A 23,425-nucleotide genomic window follows, 5' to 3' on the forward strand; every position below is an offset into this window, starting at 1 on the left:
GAGAGGGCGGGGCAGTGGGATTAGTTTGGGGATTGGGACAGGACTATGAGGAGAGAGCGGGGCAGTGGGATTATTTTGGGACAGATACAGGATTATGGGGAGATAGCGGGGCAGTGGGATTAGTTTGGGATTGATACAGGTCTATGGAGAGAGAGCGAGGCAGTGGGATTAGTTTGGGATTGATACAGGACTATGGGGAGAGAGCGGGGCAGTGGGATTAGTTTGGAGATGGGCACAGAACTATGGGGAGAGAGCGGGGCAGTGGGATTAGTTCGGGATTGATACAGGACTTTGGGGAGAGATGGCGTCTGTGAGATTAGTTTGGTATTGATACAGGACTATGGGGTGAGAGCGGGGCAGTAGGATTAGTTTGGGGATTGATACAGGAATGTGGGGAGAGAGCGGGGCAGTGGGATCAGTTTGGGGATTGATACAGGACTATGGGGAGACAGCGGGACTGTGGGATTAGTTTGGGGATTGATACAGGACTATGGGGAGAGAGCGGGGCAGTGGGATTAGTTTGGGGATTGATACAGGATTGTGGGGAGAGAGCGGGGCAGTGGGATTAGTTTGGGGATTGATACAGGACTATGGGGAGAGAGCGGGGCAGTGGGATTAGTTTGGGGATTGAAACAGGACTGTGTTGAGAGAGCGAGGCAGTGGGATTAGTTTGGGGGTTGATACAGGACTATGGGGAGAGATTAGGGCAGTGGGATTATTTCGGTACAGATACAGGATTATGGGGAGATAGCGAGGCAGTGGGATTAGTTTGGGATTGATACAGGACTATGGAGAGAGACCGAGGCAGTGGGATTAGTTTGGGATTGATACAGAACTATGGGGAGAGAGCGGGGCAGTGGGATTAGTTCGGGATTGATACAGGACTATTGGGAGAGATGGCGTCAGTGAGATTAGTTTGGCATTGATACAGGACTATGGGGAGAGAGCGGGGCAGTGGGATTAGTTTGGGGATTGATACAGGAATGTAGGGAGAGAGCGGGGCAGTGGGATTAGTTTGGGGATTGATAGCGGACTATGGGGAGAGAGCGAGGCAGTCAGATTAATTTGGGGGTTGATACAGGACTATGGGGACAGAGTCGGGCAGTGGGATTATTTTGGGACAGATACAGTATTATGGGGAGATAGCGGGGCAGTGGGATTAGTTTGGGATTGATACAAGACTAAGGAGAGAGAGCGAGGCAGTGGGATTTGTTTGGGATTGATACAGGACTATGGGGAGAGAGCGGGTCAGTGGGATTAGTTCGGGATTGATACAGGACTATGGGGATAGAGGGGGTCAGTGAGATTAGTTTGGCATTGATACAGGACTATGGGGAGAGAGTGGGGCAGTGGAATTAGTTTGGGGATTGATAAAGGACTATGGGGAGAGACCGGGGCAGTGGGATCAGTTTGGGATTGGTACAGGACTATGGGGAGAGAGCGGGGCAGTGGGATTAGTTTAGGGATTGATACAGGACTATGGGAAGAGAGCGGGGCAGTGGGATTAGTTTGGGGATTGATACAGGGCTATGGGGAGAGAGCGGGTCAGTGGGTTTCGTTTGGGGAATTGATACAGGACTTTGGGGAGAGAGCGGGGCAGTGGGATTAGTTTGGGTGAGATTGAGCAGCCATTTTACATGAAATGCGTGGTGACGATTTTACACCAGGACACATGTTACAGAGAAAGAGAGAGAGATTGAGACAGAGAGAGAGAGAGAAGACAGTAATAGAGAGAGAGAGAGAGAGAGAGAGACAAGAGAGTGAGAGTGACAGAAATAGTGAGCGAGAGAGGCACAGAGATGGAGAAAGAGAAAGACATAGAGAAAGAGACAGACGGAGAGAGACAGATAGAGCCAGAGAGAGAGAGAGAGAGAGAAAGAAAGACATGCAGAGATAAAGAGTGAGAGTCAGAGAGAGAGAAAATACTGACACAGATAGACAGAGAAACAAAGAGAGAAAGGGAGACAGAGAGAGTTGGAGAGAGAGAGCGTCAGAGAGAGAGTGTGTGTGTGAGTGTGTGTGCCTCTATCGGTCTCCCTGTATCGATTCTGGAATTGATACAGGATTATGGGGAGACAGCGAGGCAGTGGGATTAGTTCGGGGATTGGTACAGAGCTATGGGGAGAGAGCGGGGCTGTGGGATTAGTTTGGAGATGGAAACAGGACTATGGGGAGAGAGCGGGGCAGTGGGATTAGTTCGGGATTGATACAGGACTTTGGGGAGATATGGCGTCAGTGAGATTAGTTTGGTATTGATACAGGACTATGGGGTGAGAGCGGGGCAGTAGGATTAGTTTGGGGATTGATACAGGAATGTGGGGAGAGAGCGGGGCTGTGGGATCAGTTTGGGGATTGATACAGGACTATGGGGAGACAGCGGGACAGTGGGATTAGTTTGGGGATTGATACAGGACTATGGGGAGAGAGCGGGGCAGTGGGATTAGTTTGGGGATTGATACAGGATTGTGGGGAGAGAGCGGGGCAGTGGGATTAGTTTGGGGATTGATACAGGACTATGGGGAGAGAGCGGGGCAGTGGGATTAGTTTGGGGATTGAAACAGGACTGTGTTGAGAGAGCGAGGCAGTGGGATTAGTTTGGGGGTTGATACAGGACTATGGGGAGAGAGCGGGGCAGTGGGATTAGTTTGGGGATTGAAACAGGACTGTGTTGAGAGAGCGAGGCAGTGGGATTAGTTCGGGATTGATACAGGACTATGGGGAGAGGGCGGGGCAGTGGGATTAGTTTGGGGATTGGTACAGGACTATGAGGAGAGAGCGGGGCAGTGGGATTAGTTTGGAGATGGAAACAGGACTATGGGGAGAGAGCGGGGCAGTGGGATTAGTTCGGGATTGATACAGGACTTTGGGGAGATATGGCGTCAGTGAGATTAGTTTGGTATTGATACAGGACTATGGGGTGAGAGCGGGGCAGTAGGATTAGTTTGGGGATTGATACAGGAATGTGGGGAGAGAGCGGGGCTGTGGGATCAGTTTGGGAATTGATACAGGACTATGGGGAGACAGCGGGACAGTGGGATTAGTTTGGGGATTGATACAGGACTATGGGGAGAGAGCGGGGCAGTGGGATTAGTTTGGGGATTGATACAGGATTGTGGGGAGAGAGCGGTGCAGTGGGATTAGTTTGGGGATTGATACAGGACTATGGGGAGAGAGCGGGGCAGTGGGATTAGTTTGGGGATTGAAACAGGACTGTGTTGAGAGAGCGAGGCAGTGGGATTAGTTTGGGGGTTGATACAGGACTATGGGGAGAGAGTGGGGCAGTGGGATTATTTCGGTACAGATACAGGATTATGGAGAGAGACCGAGGCAGTGGGATTAGTTTGGGATTGATACAGAACTATGGGGAGAGAGCGGGGCAGTGTGATTAGTTTGGAGATTGATACAGGACTATGGGGAGAGAGCGGGGCAGTGGGATTAGTTCGGGATTGATACAGGACTATTGGGAGAGATGGGGTCAGTGAGATTATTTTGGCATTGATACAGGACTATGGGGAGAGAGCGGGGCAGTGGGATTAGTTTGGGGATTGATACAGGAATATAGGGAGAGAGCGGGGCAGTGGGATTAGTTTGGGGATTGATAGCGGACTATGGGGAGAGAGCGAGGCAGTCAGATTAATTTGGGGGTTGATACAGGACTATGGGGACAGAGTCGGGCAGTGGGATTATTTTGGGACAGATACAGTATTATGGGGAGATAGCGGGGCAATGGGATTAGATTGGGATTGATACAAGATTAAGGAGAGAGAGCGAGGCAGTGGGATTTGTTTGGGATTGATACAGGACTATGGGGAGAGAGCGGGTCAGTGGGATTAGTTCGGGATTGATACAGGACTATGGGGATAGAGGGGGTCAGTGAGATTAGTTTGGCATTGATACAGGACTATGGTGAGAGAGTGGGGCAGTGGAATAAGTTTGGGGATTGATAAAGGACTATGGGGAGAGACCGGGGCAGTGGGATCAGTTTGGGATTGGTACAGGACTATGGGGAGAGAGCGGGGCAGTGGGATTAGTTTAGGGATTGATACAGGACTATGGGAAGAGAGCGGGGCAGTGGGATTAGTTTGGGGATTGAGACAGGGCTATGGGGAGAGAGCGGGTCAGTGGGTTTAGTTTGGGGAATTGATACAGGACTTTGGGGAGAGAGCGGGGCAGTGGGATTAGTTTGGGTTTGATACAGGGCTATGTGGAGAGAGTGGGGCAGTAGGAATAGTTTGGGGATTGATATAGGGCTATGGGGAGAGAGCGGGGCAGTGGGATTAGTTTGGGGATTGATACAGGACTATGGGGAGAGAGCAGGACAGTGGCATTAGTTAGCGGATTGATACAGGACTATGGGGAGAGAGGGTGTCAGTGATATTAGTTTGGCATTGATACAGGACTATGGGGAGAGAGCGGGCAGTGGGATTAGTTTGGGGATTGATACAGGACTGTGGGGAGAGACCGAGGCATTGGGATCAGTTTGGAATTGATACAGGACTATGGGTAGAGAGCGGGGCAGTGGGATTAGTTTGGGATTGATACAGGGCTATGTGGAGAGAGTGGGGCAGTGGGAATAGTTTGGGGATTGATACAGGGCTATGGGGAGAGAGCGGGGCAGTGGGATTAGTTTGGGTGAGATTGAGCAGCCATTTTACATGAAATGCGTGGTGACGATTTTACACCAGGACACGTGTTACAGAGAAAGAGAGAGAGATTGAGAAAGAGAGAGAGAGAGAAGACAGTAATAGAGAGAGAGAGAGAGAGAGACAAGAGAGTGAGAGTGACAGAAATAGTGAGCGAGAGAGGCACAGAGATGGAGAAAGAGAAAGACATAGAGAAAGAGACAGACGGAGAGAGACAGATAGAGCCAGAGAGACAGAGAGAGAGAGAGAAAGAAAGACATGCAGAGATAAAGAGTGAGAGTCAGAGAGAGAGAAAAAACTGAGACACAGATAGACAGAGAAACAAAGAGAGAAAGGGAGACAGAGAGAGTTGGAGAGAGAGAGCGTCAGAGAGAGAGTGTGTGTGTGAGTGTGTGTGTCTCTATCGGTCTCCCTGTATCGATTCTGGAATTGATACAGGATTATGGGGAGACAGCGAGGCAGTGGGATTAGTTCGGGGATTGGTACAGAGCTATGGGGAGAGAGCGGGGCTGTGGGATTAGTTTCGGGACTGATACAGGACTATGGGGAGAGGGCGGGGCAGTGGGATTAGTTTGGGGATTGGTACAGGACTATGAGGAGAGAGCGGGGCAGTGGGATTAGTTTGGGGATTGATACAGGACTATGGGGAGAGAGCGGGGCAGTGGGATTAGCTTGGGGATTGATACAGGACTATGTGGAGAGAGCGTGGTAGTGGGATTAGTTTGGGGATTGATACAGGACTATGGGGAGAGAGCGGAGCAGTGGCATTAGTTTTGGGACTGATACAGGACTATGGGGAGAGAGCAGGGCAGTGGGATTAGTTTTGGGATTGGTACAGGGCTATGGGAAGAGAGCGGGGCAGTGGGATTAGTTTGGGGAATTGATACAGGACTATGGGGAGAGAGCAGGGCAGTGGGATTAGTTTGGGGATTGCTACAGGGCTATGGGGAGAGAGCGGGGCAGTGGGATTAGTTTGGGGATTGATACAGGGCGATGGGGAGAGAGCGTGGCAGTGGGATTAGTTTGGAAAGTTGATACAGGACTATGGGGCGAGAGCAGGGCAGTAGAATTAGTTTGGGATTGATACAGGACTATGGTGAGAGAGTGGGGCAGTGAGATTAGTTTGAGGAATTGATACAGGAGTATGGGGAGAGAGCGGGGCAGTGGGATTAGTTTGGGGATTGTTACAGGACTATGGGGAGAGAGTGGGGCAGTGGGATTTTGTTTGGGTATTGATACAGGACTATGGGGAGAGAGCGGGGCAGTAGGATTAGTTTGGGGGTTGATACAGGACTTTGGGGAGAGAGTGGGGCAGTGGGATTATTTTGGGACAGATACAGGATTATGGGGAGATAGCGGGGCAGTGAGATTAGTTTGGGATTGATAAAGGACTATGGAGAGAGAGCGGGGCAGTGGGATTAGTTTGGGATTGATACAGGACTATGGGGAGAGAGCGGGGCAGTGGGATTAGTTTGGAGATTGATACAGGACGATGGGGAGAGCGCGGGGCTGTGGGATTAGTTCGGGATTGATACAGGACTATGGGGAGATAGGGGGTCAGTGTCATTAGTTTGGCATTGATACAGGTCTATGGGGAGAGAGCGGGGCAGTGCGTTTAGTTTGGGGATTGATACAGGACTATGGGGAGAGACCGGGGCAGTGGGATCAGTTTGGGATTGATACAGGACTATGGGGAGAGAGCGGGGCAGTGGGATTAGTTTGGGGATTGATACAGGTCTATGGGAAGAGAGCGGGGCAGTGGGATTAGTTTGGGGATTGATATGGGCTATGGGGAGAGAGCGGGTCAGTGGGATTAGTTTGGGGAATTGATACAGGACTATGGGGAGAGAGCGGGGCAGTTGAATTAGTTTGGGATTGACACAGGGCTATGTGGAGAGAGTGGGGCAGTCGGAATAGTTTGGGGATTGATACAGGGCTATGTGGAGAGAGCCGGGCTGTGGGATTAGTTTGGGGATTGATACAGGACTATGGGGAGAGAGCAAGGCAGTGGCATTAGTTTGGGGATTGATACAGGAATGTTGGGAGAGAGCGAGGCAGTCAGATTAGTTTGGGGGTTGACACAGGACTATGGGGAGAGAGTGGGGCAGTGGGATTATTTTGGGACAGATACAGGATTATGGGGAGATAGCGGGGCAGAGGGATTAGTTTGGGATTGATAAAGGACTATGGAGAGAGAGCGACGCAGTGGGATTAGTTTGGGATTGATAAATGACTATGGAGAGAGAGCGAGGCAGTGGGATTAGTTTGGGATTGATACAGGACTATGGGGAGAGAGCGGGGCAGTGGGATTAGTTTGGAGATTGATACAGGACTATGGGGAGAGAGGGGGTCAGTGAGATTAGTTTGGCATTGATACAGGACGATGGGGAGAGAGCGGGGCAGTGCGATTAGTTTGGGGATTGATACAGGACTACTGGGAGAGACCGGGGCAGTGGGATCAGTTTGGGATTAATACAGGACTATGGGGAGACAGCTGGGCAGTGGGATTAGTTTGGGGATTGATAGAGGACTATGGGAAGAGAGCAGGGCAGTGGGATTAGTTTGGGGATTGATACAGGGCTATGGGGAGAGAGCGGGTCAGTGGGATTAGTTTGGGGAATTGATACAGGACTATGGGGAGAGAGCGGGGCAGTGGGATTAGTTTGGGATTGAAACAGGACTATGTGGAGAGAGCAGGGCAGTGGCATTAGTTTGCGGATTGATACAGGACTATGGGGAGAGAGGGGGTCTGTGAGATTAGTTTGGCATTGATACAGGACTATGTGGAGAGCGCGGGGCAGAGAGATTAGTTTGGGATTGATACAGGACTATAGGGAGAGAGCGGGGCAGTGGGATTAGTTTGGGGATTGATACATGACTATGGGAAGAGAGCGGGGCAGTGAGATTTGTTTGGGGATTGATACAGGGCTATGGAGAGAGAGCGGGTCAATGGGATTAGTTTGGGGAATTGATACAGGACTATGGGGAGAGAGCGGGGCAGTTGAATTAGTTTGGGATTGATACAGGGCTATGTGGAGAGAGTGGGGCAGTAGGAATAGTTTGGGGATTGATAGAGGGCTATGTGGAGAGAGCGGGGCAGTGGGATTAGTTTGGGGATTGATACAGGACTATGGGGAGAGAGCAGGGCAGTGGCATTAGTTTGGGGATTGAGACAGGACTATGGGGAGAGATGGGGTCAGTGAGATTAGTTTTGCATTGATACAAGACTATGGCGAGAGAGCGGGGCAGTGGGATTAGTTTGGGGATTGATACAGGACTATGGGGAGAGACCGGGGCATTGGGATCAGTTTGGGATTGATACAGGACTATGGGTAGAGAGCGGTGCAGTGGGATTAGTTTTGGGGATTGATACAGGACTGTGGGAAGAGAGCGGGACAGTGGGATTAGTTTGGGGATTGATACAGGGCTATGGGGAGAGAGCGGGGCAGTGCGATTAGTTTGGGGATTGATACAGGACTACTGGGAGAGACCGGGGCAGTGGGATCAGTTTGGGATTAATACAGGACTATGGGGAGACAGCTGGGCAGTGGGATTAGTTTGGGGATTGATAGAGGACTATGGGAAGAGAGCAGGGCAGTGGGATTAGTTTGGGGATTGATACAGGGCTATGGGGAGAGAGCGGGTCAGTGGGATTAGTTTGGGGAATTGATACAGGACTATGGGGAGAGAGCGGGGCAGTGGGATTAGTTTGGGATTGAAACAGGACTATGTGGAGAGAGCAGGGCAGTGGCATTAGTTTGCGGATTGATACAGGACTATGGGGAGAGAGGGGGTCTGTGAGATTAGTTTGGCATTGATACAGGACTATGTGGAGAGCGCGGGGCAGAGAGATTAGTTTGGGATTGATACAGGACTATAGGGAGAGAGCGGGGCAGTGGGATTAGTTTGGGGATTGATACATGACTATGGGAAGAGAGCGGGGCAGTGAGATTTCTTTGGGGATTGATACAGGGCTATGGAGAGAGAGCGGGTCAATGGGATTAGTTTGGGGAATTGATACAGGACTATGGGGAGAGAGCGGGGCAGTTGAATTAGTTTGGGATTGATACAGGGCTATGTGGAGAGAGTGGGGCAGTAGGAATAGTTTGGGGATTGATAGAGGGCTATGTGGAGAGAGCGGGGCAGTGGGATTAGTTTGGGGATTGATACAGGACTATGGGGAGAGAGCAGGGCAGTGGCATTAGTTTGGGGCTTGAGACAGGACTATGGGGAGAGATGGGGTCAGTGAGATTAGTTTTGCATTGATACAAGACTATGGCGAGAGAGCGGGGCAGTGGGATTAGTTTGGGGATTGATACAGGACTATGGGGAGAGACCGGGGCATTGGGATCAGTTTGGGATTGATACAGGACTATGGGTAGAGAGCGGTGCAGTGGGATTAGATTTGGGGATTGATACAGGACTGTGGGAAGAGAGCGGGACAGTGGGATTAGTTTGGGGATTGATACAGGGCTATGGGGAGAGAGCGGGGCAGTGGGATTAGTTTCGGGACTGATAAAGGACTATGGGGAGAGGGCGGGGCAGTGGGATTAGTTTCGGGATTGGTACAGGACTATGGGGAGAGGCCGGGGCAGTGGGATCAGTTTGGGATTGATACAGGACTATGGGGAGAGAGCAAGGCAGTGGGATTAGTTTGGGGATTGATGCAGGACTATGGGAAGAGAGCGTGGTAGTGGGATTAGTTTGGGGATTGATACAGGACTATGGGGAGAGAGCGGGGCAGTGCGAATAGTTTGGGGATTGATACAGGCGATGGGGAGAGAGCGGGCAGTGCGATTAGTTTGGGGATTGATACAGGACTATGGGGAGAGAGCGGGGCAGTGGGATTAGTTTGGGGATTGATACATGACTGTGGGGAGAGAGCGGGGCAGTGGGATTAGTTTGGGGGTTGATACAGGACTATGGGGAGAGAGTGGGGCAGTGGGATTATTTTGGGACAGATACAGGATTATGGGGAGAAAGCGGGGCAGTGGGATTAGTTTGGGATTGATAAAGGACCATGGAGAGATAGAGAGGCAGTGGGATTAGTTTGGGTTTGATACAGGACTATGGGGAGAGACCGGGGCAGTGGGATCAGTTTGGGATTGATACAGGACTATGAGTAGAAAGCTGGGCAGTGGGATTAGTTTGGGGATTGATAGAGGAGTATGGGAAGAGAGCGGGGCAGTGGGATTAGTTTGGGGATTGATACAGGGCTATGGGGAGAGAGCGGGTCAGTGGGATTAGTTTGGGGATTGATACAGGGCTATGGGGAGAGAGCGGGGCAGTGGGATTAGTTTGGGGATTGATAAAGGACTATGGGGAGAGACCGGGGCAGTGGGATCAGTTTGGGATTGGTGCAGGACTATGGGGAGAGAGCGGATCAGTGGGATTAGTTTAGGGATTGATACAGGACTATGGGAAGAGAGCGGGGCAGTGGGATTAGTTTGGGGATTGATACAGGGCTATGGGGAGAGAGCGGGTCAGTGGGTTTAGTTTGGGGAATTGATACAGGACTTTGGGGAGAGAGCGTGGCAGTGGGATTAGTTTGGGATTGATACAGGGCTATGTGGAGAGAGTGGGGCAGAAGGAATAGTTTGGGGAATTGATATAGGGCTATGGGGAGAGAGTGGGGCAGTGGGATTAGTTTGGGGATTGATACAGGACTATGGGGAGAGAGCAGGACAGTGGCATTAGTTTGGGGATTGATACAGGATTATGGGGAGAGAGGGGGTCAGTGATATTAGTTTGGCATTGATACAGGACTATGGGGAGAGAGCGGGCAGTGGGATTAGTTTGGGGATTGATACAGGACTGTGGGGAGAGACCGAGGCATTGGGATCAGTTTGGGATTGATACAGGACTATGGGTAGAGAGCGGGGCAGTGGGATTAGTTTGGGATTGATACAGGGCTATGTGGAGAGAGTGGGGCAGTGGGAATAGTTTGGGGATTGATACAGGGCTATGGGGAGAGAGCGGGGCAGTGGGATTAGTTTGGGTGAGATTGAGCAGCCATTTTACATGAAATGCGTGGTGACGATTTTACACCAGGACACGTGTTACAGAGAAAGAGAGAGAGATTGAGACAGAGAGAGAGAGAGAAGACAGTAATAGAGAGAGAGAGAGAGAGAGAGAGACAAGAGAGTGAGAGTGACAGAAATAATGAGCGAGAGAGGCACAGAGATGGAGAAAGAGAAAGACATGGAGAAAGAGACAGACGGAGAGAGACAGATAGAGCCAGAGAGAGAGAGAAAGAGAGAGAAAGAAAGACATGCAGAGATAAAGAGTGAGAGTCAGAGAGAGAGAAAAAACTGAGACACAGATAGACAGAGAAACAAAGAGAGAAAGGGAGACAGAGAGAGTTGGAGAGAGAGAGCGTCAGAGAGAGAGTGTGTGTGTGAGTGTGTGTGTTTCTATCGGTCTCCCTGTATCGATTCTGGAATTGATACAGGATTATGGGGAGACAGCGAGGCAGTGGGATTAGTTCGGGGATTGGTACAGAGCTATGGGGTGAGAGCGGGGCTGTGGGATTAGTTTCGGGACTGATACAGGACTATGGGGAGAGGGCGGGGCAGTGGGATTAGTTTGGGGATTGGTACAGGACTATGGGGAGAGAGGGGGGTCAGTGAGATTAGTTTGGCATTGATACAGGACAATGGGGAGAGATCGGGGCAGTGGGATTAGTTTGGGGATTGATACAGGACTATGGGGAGAGAGCAAGGCAGTGGGATTAGTTTGGGGATTGATGCAGGACTATGGGGAGAGAGCGTGGTAGTGGGATTAGTTTGGGGATTGATACAGGACTATGGGGAGAGAGCGGGGCAGTGCGAATAGTTTGGGGATTGATACAGGCGATGGGGAGAGAGCAGGCTGTGCGATTAGTTTGGGGATTGATACAGGACTATGGGGAGAGAGCGGGGCAGTGGGATTAGTTTGGGGATTGATACATGACTGTGGGGAGAGAGCGGGGCAGTGGGATTAGTTTGGGGGTTGATACAGGACTATGGGGAGAGAGTGGGGCAGTGGGATTATTTTGGGACAGATACAGGATTATGGGGAGAAAGCGGGGCAGTGGGATTAGTTTGGGATTGATAAAGGACTATGGAGAGATAGCGAGGCAGTGGGATTAGTTTGGGTTTGATACAGGACTATGGGGAGAGACCGGGGCAGTGGGATCAGTTTGGGATTGATACAGGACTATGGGGAGAAAGCTGGGCAGTGGGATTAGTTTGGGGATTGATAGAGGAGTATGGGAAGAGAGCGGGGCAGTGGGATTAGTTTGGGGATTGATACAGGGCTATGGGGAGAGAGCGGGTCAGTGGGATTAGTTTGGGGATTGATACAGGGCTATGGGGAGAGAGCGGGGCAGTGGGATTAGTTTGGGGATTGATAAAGGACTATGGGGAGAGACCGGGGCACTGGGATCAGTTTGGGATTGGTGCAGGACTATGGGGAGAGAGCGGATCAGTGGGATTAGTTTAGGGATTGATACAGGACTATGGGAAGAGAGCGGGGCAGTGGGATTAGTTTGGGAATTGATACAGGGCTATGGGGAGAGAGCGGGTCAGTGGGTTTAGTTTGGGGAATTGATACAGGACTTTGGGGAGAGAGCGGGGCAGTGGGATTAGATTGGGATTGATACAGGGCTATGTGGAGAGAGTGGGGCAGTAGGAATAGTTTGGGGAATTGATATAGGGCTATTGGGAGAGAGTGGGGCAGTGGGATTAGTTTGAGGATTGATACAGGACTATGGGGAGAGAGCAGGACAGTGGCATTAGTTTGGGGATTGATACAGGACTATGGGGAGAGATGGGGTCAGTGAGATTAGTTTTGCATTGATACAGGACTATGGCGAGAGAGCGGGGCAGTGGGATTAGTTTGGGGATTGATACAGGACTATGGGGAGAGACCGGGGCATTGGGATCAGTTTGTGATTGATACAGGACTATGGGTAGAGAGCGGTGGAGTGTGATTAGTTTTGGGGAATGATACAGGACTGTGGGAATAGAGCGGGACAGTGGGATTAGTTTGGGGATTGATACAGGGCTATGGGGAGAGAGCGGGGCAGTGCGATTAGTTTGGGGATTGATACAGGTCTATGGGGAGAGGCCGAGGCAGTGGGATCAGTTTGGGATTGATACAGTACTATGGGGAGAGAGCGGGGCATTGGGATTAGTTTGGGGATTGATAGAGGACTATCGGGAGAGAGCGGGGCAGTGGGATTAGGTTGGAGATTGATACAGGACTATGGGGAGAGAGCGGGGCAGTGGGATTTGGTTGGAGATTGAAACAGGACTATGGGGAGAGAGCGGGGCAGTGGGATTAGGTTGGAGATTGATACAGGACTATGGGGAGAGAGTGGGGCAGTGGGATTAGTTCGGGATTGATACAGGATTATGGGGAGAGAGGGGGGTCAGTGAGATTAGTTTGCCATTGATACAGGACAATGGGGAGAGATCGGGGCAGTGGGATTAGTTTGGGGATTGATACAGGACTATGGGGAGAGAGCAAGGCAGTGGGATTAGTTTGGGGATTGATGCAGGACTATGGGGAGAGAGCGTGGTAGTGGGATTAGTTTGGGGATTGATACAGGACTATGGGGAGAGAGCGGGGCAGAGCGAATAGTTTGGGGATTGATACAGGCGATGGGGAGAGAGCGGGCAGTGCGATTAGTTTGGGGATTGATACAGGACTATGGGGAGAGAGCGGGGCAGTGGGATTAGTTTGGGGATTGATACATGACTGTGGGGAGAGAGCGGGGCAGTGGGATTAGTTTGGGGATTGATACAGGACTATGTGGAGAGAGCGGGGCAGTGGGATTAGTTTGGGGGTTGATACAGGACTATGGGGAGAGAGTGGGGCAGTGGGATTATTTTGGGACAGATACAGGATTATGGGGAGAAAGCGGGGCAGTGGGATTAGTTTGGGATTGATAAAGGACCATGGAGAGAGAGCGAGGCAGTGGGATTAGTTTGGGTTTGATACAGGACTATGGGGAGAGACCGGGGCAGTGGGATCAGTTTGGGATTGATACAGGACTATGGGGAGATAGCTGGGCAGTGGGATTAGTTTGGGGATTGATACAGGACTATGGGGAGAGAGCGTGGTAGTGGGATTAGTTTGGGGATCGATACAGGACTATGGGGAGAGAGCGGGGCAGTGCGATTAGTTTGGGGAATGATACAGGGCAATGGGGGGAGAGCGGGCAGTTGGATTAGTTTGGGGATTGATAAAGGACTATGGGGAGAGAGCGAGGCAGTGGGATTAGTTTGGGGGTTGATACAGGACTATGGGGAGAGAGTGGGGCAGTGAGATTATTTTGGGACAGATACAGGATTATGGTGAGATAGCGGGGCAGTGGGATTAGTTTGTGATTGATACAGGACTATGGAGAGAGAGCGAGGCAGAGGGATCAGTTTGGGATTGATACAGGATTATGGGGAGAGAGCGGGGCAGTGGGATTAGTTTGGAGATTGATAATGGAATATGGGGAGAGAGCGGAGCAGTGCGATTAGTTTGGTGAGAGAGCGGGCAGTTGGATTAGTTTGCGGATTGATACAGGAATATGGGGAGAGAGCGGGGCAGTGGGATTAGTTTGGGGATTGATACAGGACATTGGGGAGACAGCGGGGCAGTGGGATTAGTTTGGGGATTGATACAGGACTATGGGGAGAGAGCGGGGCAGTGGGATTAGTTTGGGGATTGATACAGGACTATGGGGAGAGATGGGGTCAGTGAGATTAGTTTGGCATTGATGCAGGACTATGGGGAGAGAGCGAGGTAGTGGGATTAGTTTGGGATTGATACAGGATTATAGGGAGAGAGCGCGGCAGTGGTATTAGTTTGGAGATTGATAAAGGACTATGGGGAGAGAGCGGGGCAGTGGGATTCGTTCGGGATTGATACAGGACTATGGGGAGAGATGGGGTCAGTGAGATTAGTTTGGCATTGATGCAGGACTATGGGGAGAGAGCGGGGCAGTAGGATTAGTTTGGGGATTGATACAGGAATGTGGCGAGAGAGCGGGGCAGTGGGATTAGTTTGGGGATTGATACAGGACTATGGGGAGAGAGCGGGAAAGTGGTATTAGTTTGGGGATTGATACTCGACTGTGGGGAGAGAGCGAGGCAGTCAGATTAGTTTGGGGGTTGATACAGGACTATGGGGAGAGAGTGGTGCAGTGGGATTATTTTGGGACAGATACAGGATTATGGGGAGATAGCGGGGAAGTGGGATTAGTTTGGGATTGATACAGGACTATGGAGAGAGAGCGGGGCAGTGGGATTAGTTTGTGATTGATACAGGGCTGTGGGGAGAGAGCGGGTCAGTGGGATTAGTTTGGGGATTGATACAGGAATGTGGGGAGAGAGCGGGGCATTGGGATTTGTTTGGGGATTGATACAGGACTATTGGAAAGAGAGCGGGGAAGTGGGATTATATTGGGGATTGATACCGGACTATGGGGAGAGAGCGAGGCAGTCAGATTAGTTTGGGGGTTGATACAGGACAATGGGGAGAGAGTGGGGCAGTGGGATTATTTTCCGACAGATACAGGATTATGGGGAGATAGCGGGGCAGTGGGATTAGTTTGGGATTGATACAGGACTATGGAGAGAGAGCGAGGCAGTGGGATTAGTTTGGGATTGATACAGGACTATGGGGAGAGAGTGGGGCAGTGGGATTAGTTTGGAGATTGATATAAGACTATGGGGAGAGCGCGGGGCAGTGGGATTAGTTCGGCATTGATACAGGACTATGGGGAGAGAGGGGGTCAGTGTGATTAGTTTGGCATTTTACAGGACTATGGGGAGAGAGCGGGGCAGTGGGATTAGTTTGGGGATTGATACAGGAATATGGGGAGAGACCGGGGCTTTGGGATCAGTTTGGTATTGATACACGACTATGGGTAGAGAGCGGTGCAGTGGGATTAGTTTGGGGATTGATACAGGACTGTGGGAAGAGAGCGGGACAGTGGGATTAGTTTGGGGATTGATACAGGGCTATGGGGAGAGAGCGGGGCAGTGCGATTAGTTTTGGGATTAATACAGGACTATGGGGAGAGGCCGGGGCAGTGGGATCAGTTTGGGATTGATACAGTACTATGGGGAGAGAGCGGGGCATTGGGATTAGTTTGGGGATTGATACAGGAATGAGGGGAGAGAGCGAGGCAGTCAGATTAGTTTGGGTGTTGTTACAGGACTATGGGGAGTGAGTGGGGCAGTGGGATTATTTTGGGACAGATACAGGATTATGGGGAGATAGCGGGGCAGTGGGATTAGTTTGGGATTGATAAAGGACTATGGAGAGAGAGCGAGGCAGTGGGATTAGTTTGGGATTGATACAGGACTATGGGGAGAGAGCGGGGCAGTGGGATTAGTTTGGAGATTGATACAGGACTATGGGCAGAGAGCGGGGCAGTGGGATTAGTTCGGGATTGATACAGGACTATGGGGAGAGAGGGGTAAGTGAGATTAGTTTGGCATTGATACAGGACTATGGGGAGAGAGCGGGGCAGTGGGATCAGTTTGGGATTGATACAGGACTATGGGGAGATAGCTGGGCAGTGGGATTAGTTTGGGGATTGATAGAGGACTATGGGAAGAGAGCGGGGCAGTGGGATTAGTTTGGGGATTTATACAGGGCTATGGGGAGAGAGCGGGTCAGTGGGATTAGTTTGAGGAATTGATACAGGACTATGGGGAGAGAGCGGGGCAGTGGGATTAGTTTGGGATTGATACAGGACTATGTGGAGAGAGTGGGGCAGTAAGAATAGTTTGGGGATTGATACAGGGCTATGGGGAGAGAGCGAGGCAGTGGGATTAGTTTGGGGATTGATACCGGACTATGGGGAGAGAGCAGGGCAGTGGCATTAGTTTGGGGATTGATACAGGACTACGGGGAGAGAGGGGGTCAGTGAGATTAGTTTGGCATTGATACAGGACTATGGGGAGAGAGCGAGGCAGTGGGATTAGTTTGGGGATTGATACAGGACTATGGGAAGAGAGCGGGGCAGTGGGATTAGTTTGGGATTGATACAGGACTATGGGTAGAGAGCGTGTCAGTGGGATTAGTTTGGGTATTGATACAGGACTATGGGGAGAGAGCGAGGCAGTGGGATTAGTTTGGGTGTTGATACAGGACGATGGGGACAGAGTGGGGCAGTGAGATTATTTTGGGACAGATAGAGGATTATGGGGAGATAGCGGGGCAGTGGGATTAGTTTGGGATTGATAAAGGTCTATGGAGAGAGAGCGAGGCAGTGGGATGAGTTTGGGATTGATACAGGACTATGGGGAGAGAGCGGGGCAGTGGGATTAGTTTGGAGATTGATTCAGGACTATGGGCAGAGAGCGGGGCAGTGGGATTAGTTCGGGATTGATACAGGACTATGGGGAGAGAGGGGTCAGTGAGATTAGTTTGGCATTGATACAGGACTATGGGGAGAGAGCGGGGCAGTGGGATCAGTTTGGGATTGATACAGCACTATGGGGAGATAGCTGGGCAGTGGGATTAGTTTGGGGATTGATAGAGGACTATGGGAAGAGAGCGGGGCAGTGGGATTAGTTTGGGGATTTATACAGGGCTATGGGGAGAGAGCGGGTCAGTGGGATTAGTTTGAGGAATTGATACAGGACTATGGGGAGAGAGTGGGGCAGTGGGATTAGTTTGGGATTGATACAGGACTGTGTGGAGAGAGTGGGGCAGTAAGAATAGTTTGGGGATTGATACAGGGCTATGGGGAGAGAGCGAGGCAGTGGGATTAGTTTGGGGATTGATACAGGACTATGGGGAGAGAGCAGGGCAGTGGCATTAGTTTGGCGATTGATACAGGACTACGGGGAGAGAGGGGGTCAGTGAGATTAGTTTGGCATTGATACAGGACTATGGGGAGAGAGCGAGGCAGTGGGATTAGTTTGGGGATTGATACAGGACTATGGGAAGAGAGCGGGGCAGTGGGATTAGTTTGGGATTGATACAGGACTATGGGTAGAGAGCGTGTCAGTGGGATTAGTTTGGGGATTGATACAGGACTATGGGGAGAGAGCGAGGCAGTGGGATTAGTTTGGGGAATTGATACAGGACTATGGGGAGAGAGCGGGGCAGTGGGATTAGTTTGGGGATTGATACAGGACTGTGGGGAGAGAGCGGGGCAGTAGGGTTAGTTTGGGGATTGATACAGGACTATGGGGAGAGAGCGTGGCAGTGGGATTAGCTGGGGATTGATACAGGACTATGGGGAGAGAGCGAGGCAGTGGGATTAGTTTGGGGGTTGATACAGGACGATGGGGAGAGAGTGGGGCAGTGAGATTATTTTGGGTCAGATACAGGATTATGGGGAGAAGCGGGTCAGTGGGATTAGTTTGGGGCATTGATGCAGGACTATAAGGAGAGAGCGGGGCAGTGGGATTAGTTTGGGGATTGATACCGGACTATGTGGAGAGAGCGGGGCAGTGGAATTACTTTGGGGATTGATACAGGACTATGGGGAGAGAGCGTGGCAGTGGGATTAGTTTGGGGATTGATACACGATGATGGGGAGAGAGTGGGGCAGTGAGATTATTTTGGGACAGATACAGGATTATGGGGAGATAGCGGGGCAGTGGGATTAATTTGGGATTGATACAGGACGATGGAGAGAGAGCGAGGCAGTAGGATTAGTTTGGGATTGATACAGGACTATGGGGAGAGAGCGGGGCAGTGGGATTAGGTTGGAGATTGATACAGGACTATGGTGAGAGAGCGGGGCAGTGGGATTAGTTCGAGATTGATACAGGACTATGGGGAGAGAGGGGGTCAGTGAGATTAGTTTGGCATTGATACAGGACAATGGGGAGAGATCGGAACAGTGGGATTAGTTTGGGGATTGATACAGGACTATGGGGAGAGAGCGGGGCAGTGGGATTAGTTCGGGATTGATACAGGACTATGGGAAGAGAGCGGGGCAGTGGGATTAGTTTGGGGATTGATACAGGGCTACGGGGAGAGAGCGGGTCAGTGGGATTAGTTTGGGCAATTGATACAGGACTATAGGGAGAGAGCGGGGCAATAGGATTAGTTTGGGACAGATACAGGATTATGGGGAGATCGCGGGGCAGTGGGATTAGTTTGGCATTGGTAAAGAACTATGGAGAGAGAGCGAGGCAGTGGGATTAGTTTGGGATTGATACAGGACTATGGGGAGAGAGCGGGGCAGTGGGATTAGTTTGGAGATTGATACAGGACTATGTGGAGAGAGCGGGGCAGTGGGATTAGTTCGGGATTGATACAGGACTATGGGAAGAGAGCGGGGCAGTGGGATTAGTTTGGGGATTGATACAGGGCTACGGGGAGAGAGCGGGTCAGTGGGATTAGTTTGGGCAATTGATACAGGACTATAGGGAGAGAGCGGGGCAATAGGATTAGTTTGGGGATTGATACAGGACTATGGGGAGAGAGCGGGGCAGTGGGATTAGTTTGGGGATTGATACAGGACTATGGGGAGAGAGCGTGGCAGTGGGATTAGTTTGGGATTGATACAGGACTATGGGGAGAGAGCGGGGCAGTGGGATTAGTTTGGAGATTGATACAGGACTATGTGGAGAGAGCGGGGCAGTGGGATTAGTTCGGGATTGATACAGGACTATGGGAAGAGAGCGGGGCAGTGGGATTAGTTTGGGGATTGATACAGGGCTACGGGGAGAGAGCGGGTCAGTGGGATTAGTTTGGGGAATTGATACAGGACTATAGGGAGAGAGCGGGGCAATAGGATTAGTTTGGGGATTGATACAGGACTATGGGGAGAGAGCGGGGCAGTGGGATTAGTTTGGGGATTGATACAGGACTATGGGGAGAGAGCGTGGCAGTGGGCTTAGTTTGGGGATTGATACAGGACTATGGAGAGAGACCGAGGCAGTGGGATTAGTTTGGAATTGATACAGAACTATGGGGAGAGAGCGTGGCAGTGGGATTAGTTTGGAGATTGATACAGGACTATGGGGAGAGAGCGGGGCAGTGGGATTAGTTCGGGATTGATACAGGACTATGGGGAGAGATGGCGTCAGTGAGATTAGTTTGGCATTGCTACAGGACTAAGGGGAGAGAGCGGGGCAGTAGGATTAGTTTGGGGATTTAAACAGGAATGTTGGGAGAGAGCGGGGCAGTGGGATTAGTTTGGAGATTGATACAGGACTATGGGGAGAGAGCGGGGCAGTGGGATTAGTTTGGGTTTGATACCGGACTATGTGGAGAGAGCAAGGCATTCAGATTAGTTTGGGGGTTGATACAGGACTATGGGGAGAGAGTGGGGCAGTGGGATTATTTTGGGACAGATACAGGATTATGGGGAGATAGCGGGGCAGTGGGATTAGTTTGGGATTGATGCAAGACTATGGAGAGAGAGCGAGGCAGTGGGATTAGTTCGGGATTGATACAGGACTATGGGGATAGAGGGGGTCAGTGAGATTAGTTTGGCACTAATAGAGGACTATGCGGAGAGAGCGGGGCAGTGGGATTAGTTTGGGGATTGATATAGGACTATGGAGAGAGAGCGAGGCAGTGGGATTAGTTTGGGATTGATACAGGACGATGGGGAGAGAGCGGGGCAGTGGGAATAGGTTTTAGATTGATACAGGACTATGGGGAGAGAGCGGGGAAGTGGGATTAGTTCGGGATTGATACAGGACTATGTGGAGAGAGGGGGTCAGTGAGATTAGTTTGGCATTGATACAGGACAAAGGGGAGAGATCGGGGAAGTGGGATTAGTTTGTGGATGGACATAGGACTATGGGGAGAGAGCGGGGCAGTGGGATTAGTTCGGGATTGACACAGGACTATGGGGAGAGATCGCGTCAGTGAGATTAGTTTGGCAGTGATACAGGACTATGGGGAGAGAGCGGGGCATTAGGATTAGTATGGGGATTGATATCGGAATGTGGGGAGAGAGCGGGGCAGTGTGTTTAGCTTGGGGACTGATACAGGACTATGGGGAGAGAGCAAGGCAGTGGGATTAGTTTGGGGGTTGATACAGGACTATGGGGAGAGAGTGGTGCAGTGGGATTATTTTGGGACAGATACAGGATTATGGGGAGAGAGCGGGGCAGTGGGATTAGTTTGGGATTGATACAGTACTATGGAGAGAGACCGAGGCAGTGGGATTAGTTTGGGATTGATACAGAACTATGGGGAGAGAGCGGGGCAGTGGGATTAGTTTGGAGATTGAAACAGGACTATGGGGAGAGAGCGGGGCAGTGGGATTAGTTCGGGATTGATACAGGACTATGGGGAGAGATGGCGTAAGTGAGATTAGTTTGGCATTGATACAGGACTATGGGGAGAGAGCGGGGCAGTAGGATTAGTTTGGGGATTTATACAGGAATGTTGGGAGAGAGCGGGGCAGTGGGATTAGTTTGGGGATTGATACAGGACTATGGGGAGAGAGCGGGGCAGTGGGATTAGTTTGGGGATTGATACAGGACTATAGGGAGAGAACGAGGCAGTCAGATTAGTTTGAGGGATGACACAGGACTATGCGGAGAGAGTGGGGCAGTGGGATTATTTTGGGACAGATACAGGATTATGGGGAGATAGCAGGGCAGTGGGATTAGTTTGGGATTGATACAAAACTATGGAGAGAGAGCGAGGCAGTGGGATTAGTTCGGGATTGATACAGGACTATGGGTATAGAGGGGGTCAGTGAGATTATTTTGGCATTGATACAGGACTATGTGGAGAGAGCGAGGCAGTGGGATTAGTTTGGGGATTGATACCGAACTATGGGGAGAGAGCGAGGCAATGGGATTAGTTTGGGGGTTGATACAGGACATGGGGAGAGAGTGGGGCAGTGAGATCATTTTGGGACAGATACAGGATTATCGGGAGATAGCGGGGCAGTGGGATTAGTTTGGGGAATTAATACAGGACTATGGGGAGAGAGCGGGGCAGTGGGATTTGTTTGGGGATTGATACAGGTCTATGGGGAGAGAGCGAGGCAGTGGGATTAGTTTGAGGGTTGATACAGGACGATGGGGAGAGAGTGGGGCAGTGAGATTATTTTGGGACAAATACAGGATTAATGGGAGATAGCGGGGCAGTGGGATTAGTTTGGGATTTATAGAGGACTATGGAGAGAGAGCGAGGCAGTGGGATTAGTTTGGGATTGATACAGGACTATGGGGAGAGAGCGGGGCAGTGGGAATAGGTTGGAGATTGATACAGGACTATGGGGAGTGAGCGTGGTGGTGGGATTAGTTTGGGGATTGATACAGGACTATGGGGAGAGAGCGGGGCAGTGCGATTAGTTTGGGGATTGATACAGGGCTATGGGGAGAGAGCGGGCAGTGGGATTAGTTTGGGGATTGATACAGGACTATGGGGAGAGAGCGGGGCAGTGGGATTAGTTTGGGGATTAACACAGGACTGTGGGGAGAGAGCGGGGCAGTGGGATTAGTTTGGGGATTGATACAGGACTATGGGGAGAGAGCGGGGCAGTGGAATTAGTTTGGGGATTGATACAGGACTATGGGGAGAGAGCGAGGCAGTGGGATTAGTTTGGGGGTTGATACAGGACTATGGGGAGAGAGTGGGGCAGTGGGAATATTTTGGGACAGATACAGGTTTATGGGGAGATAGCGGGGCAGTGGGATTAGTTTGGGATTGATACAGGACTATGGAGAGAGAGCGAGGCAGTGGGATTAGTTTGGGATTGATACAGGATTATGGGGAGAGAGCGGGGCAGTGGGATTAGTTTGGAGATGGACACAGGACTATGGGGAGAGAGCGGGGCAGTGGGATTAGTTCGGGATTGATACAGGACTATGGGGAGAGATGGCGTCAGTGAGATTAGTTTCGTATTGATACAGGACTATGGGGAGAGAGCGGGGCAGTAGGATTAGTTTGGGGATTGATACAGGAATGTGGGGAGAGATCGGGGCAGTGGGATTAGTTTGGGGATTGATACAGGACTATGGGGAGAGAGCGGGACAGTGGGATTAGTTAAGGGATTGATACAGGACTATGGGGAGAGAGCGGGGCAGCGGGATTAGTTTGGGGATTGATACAGGACTGTGGGGAGAGAGCGGGGCAGTCGGATTAGTTTGGGGATTGATACAGGACTATGGGGAGAGAGCGGGGCAGTGGGATTAGTTTGGGGTTTGAAACAGGACTGTGTTGAGAGAGAGAGGCAGTGGGATTAGTTTGGGGGTTGATACAGGACGATGGGGAGAGAGTGGGGCAGTGAGGTTATTTTGGGACAGATAGAGGATTATCGCGAGATAGCGGGGCAGGGGGATTAGTTTGGGGAATTGGTTTGGGACAGATAGAGGATTATCGGGAGATAGCGGGGCAGTGGGATTAGTTTGGGGAATTGATACAGGAATGTGGAAAGAGAGCGGGGCAGTGGGATTAGTTTGGGGATTGATACAGGACTCTGGGGAGAGAGCGGGGCAGTGGGATTAGTTTGGGGATTGATACCGAACTATGGGGAGAGAGCGAGGCAGTGGGATTAGTTTGGGGGTTGATACAGGACGATGGGGAGAGAGTGGGGCAGTGAGATTATTTTGGGACAGATACAGGATTATCGGGAGATGGCAGGGCAGTGGGATTAGTTTGGGGAATTGATACAGGACTATGGGGAGAGAGCGGGGCAGTGGGATTCGTTTGGGGATTGATACAGGACTATGTGGAGAGAGCGTGGCAGTGGGATTAGTTTGGGGACTGATACAGGACTATGGGGAGAGAGCGAGGCAGTGGGATTAGTTTGGGGGTTGATACAGGACGATGGGGAGAGAGTGGGGAAGTGAGATGAT

Source organism: Pristiophorus japonicus, unplaced genomic scaffold (genome assembly GCF_044704955.1).
Source record: "Pristiophorus japonicus isolate sPriJap1 unplaced genomic scaffold, sPriJap1.hap1 HAP1_SCAFFOLD_165, whole genome shotgun sequence".
In the NCBI taxonomy this organism is placed as follows: Eukaryota; Metazoa; Chordata; class Chondrichthyes; family Pristiophoridae; genus Pristiophorus; species Pristiophorus japonicus.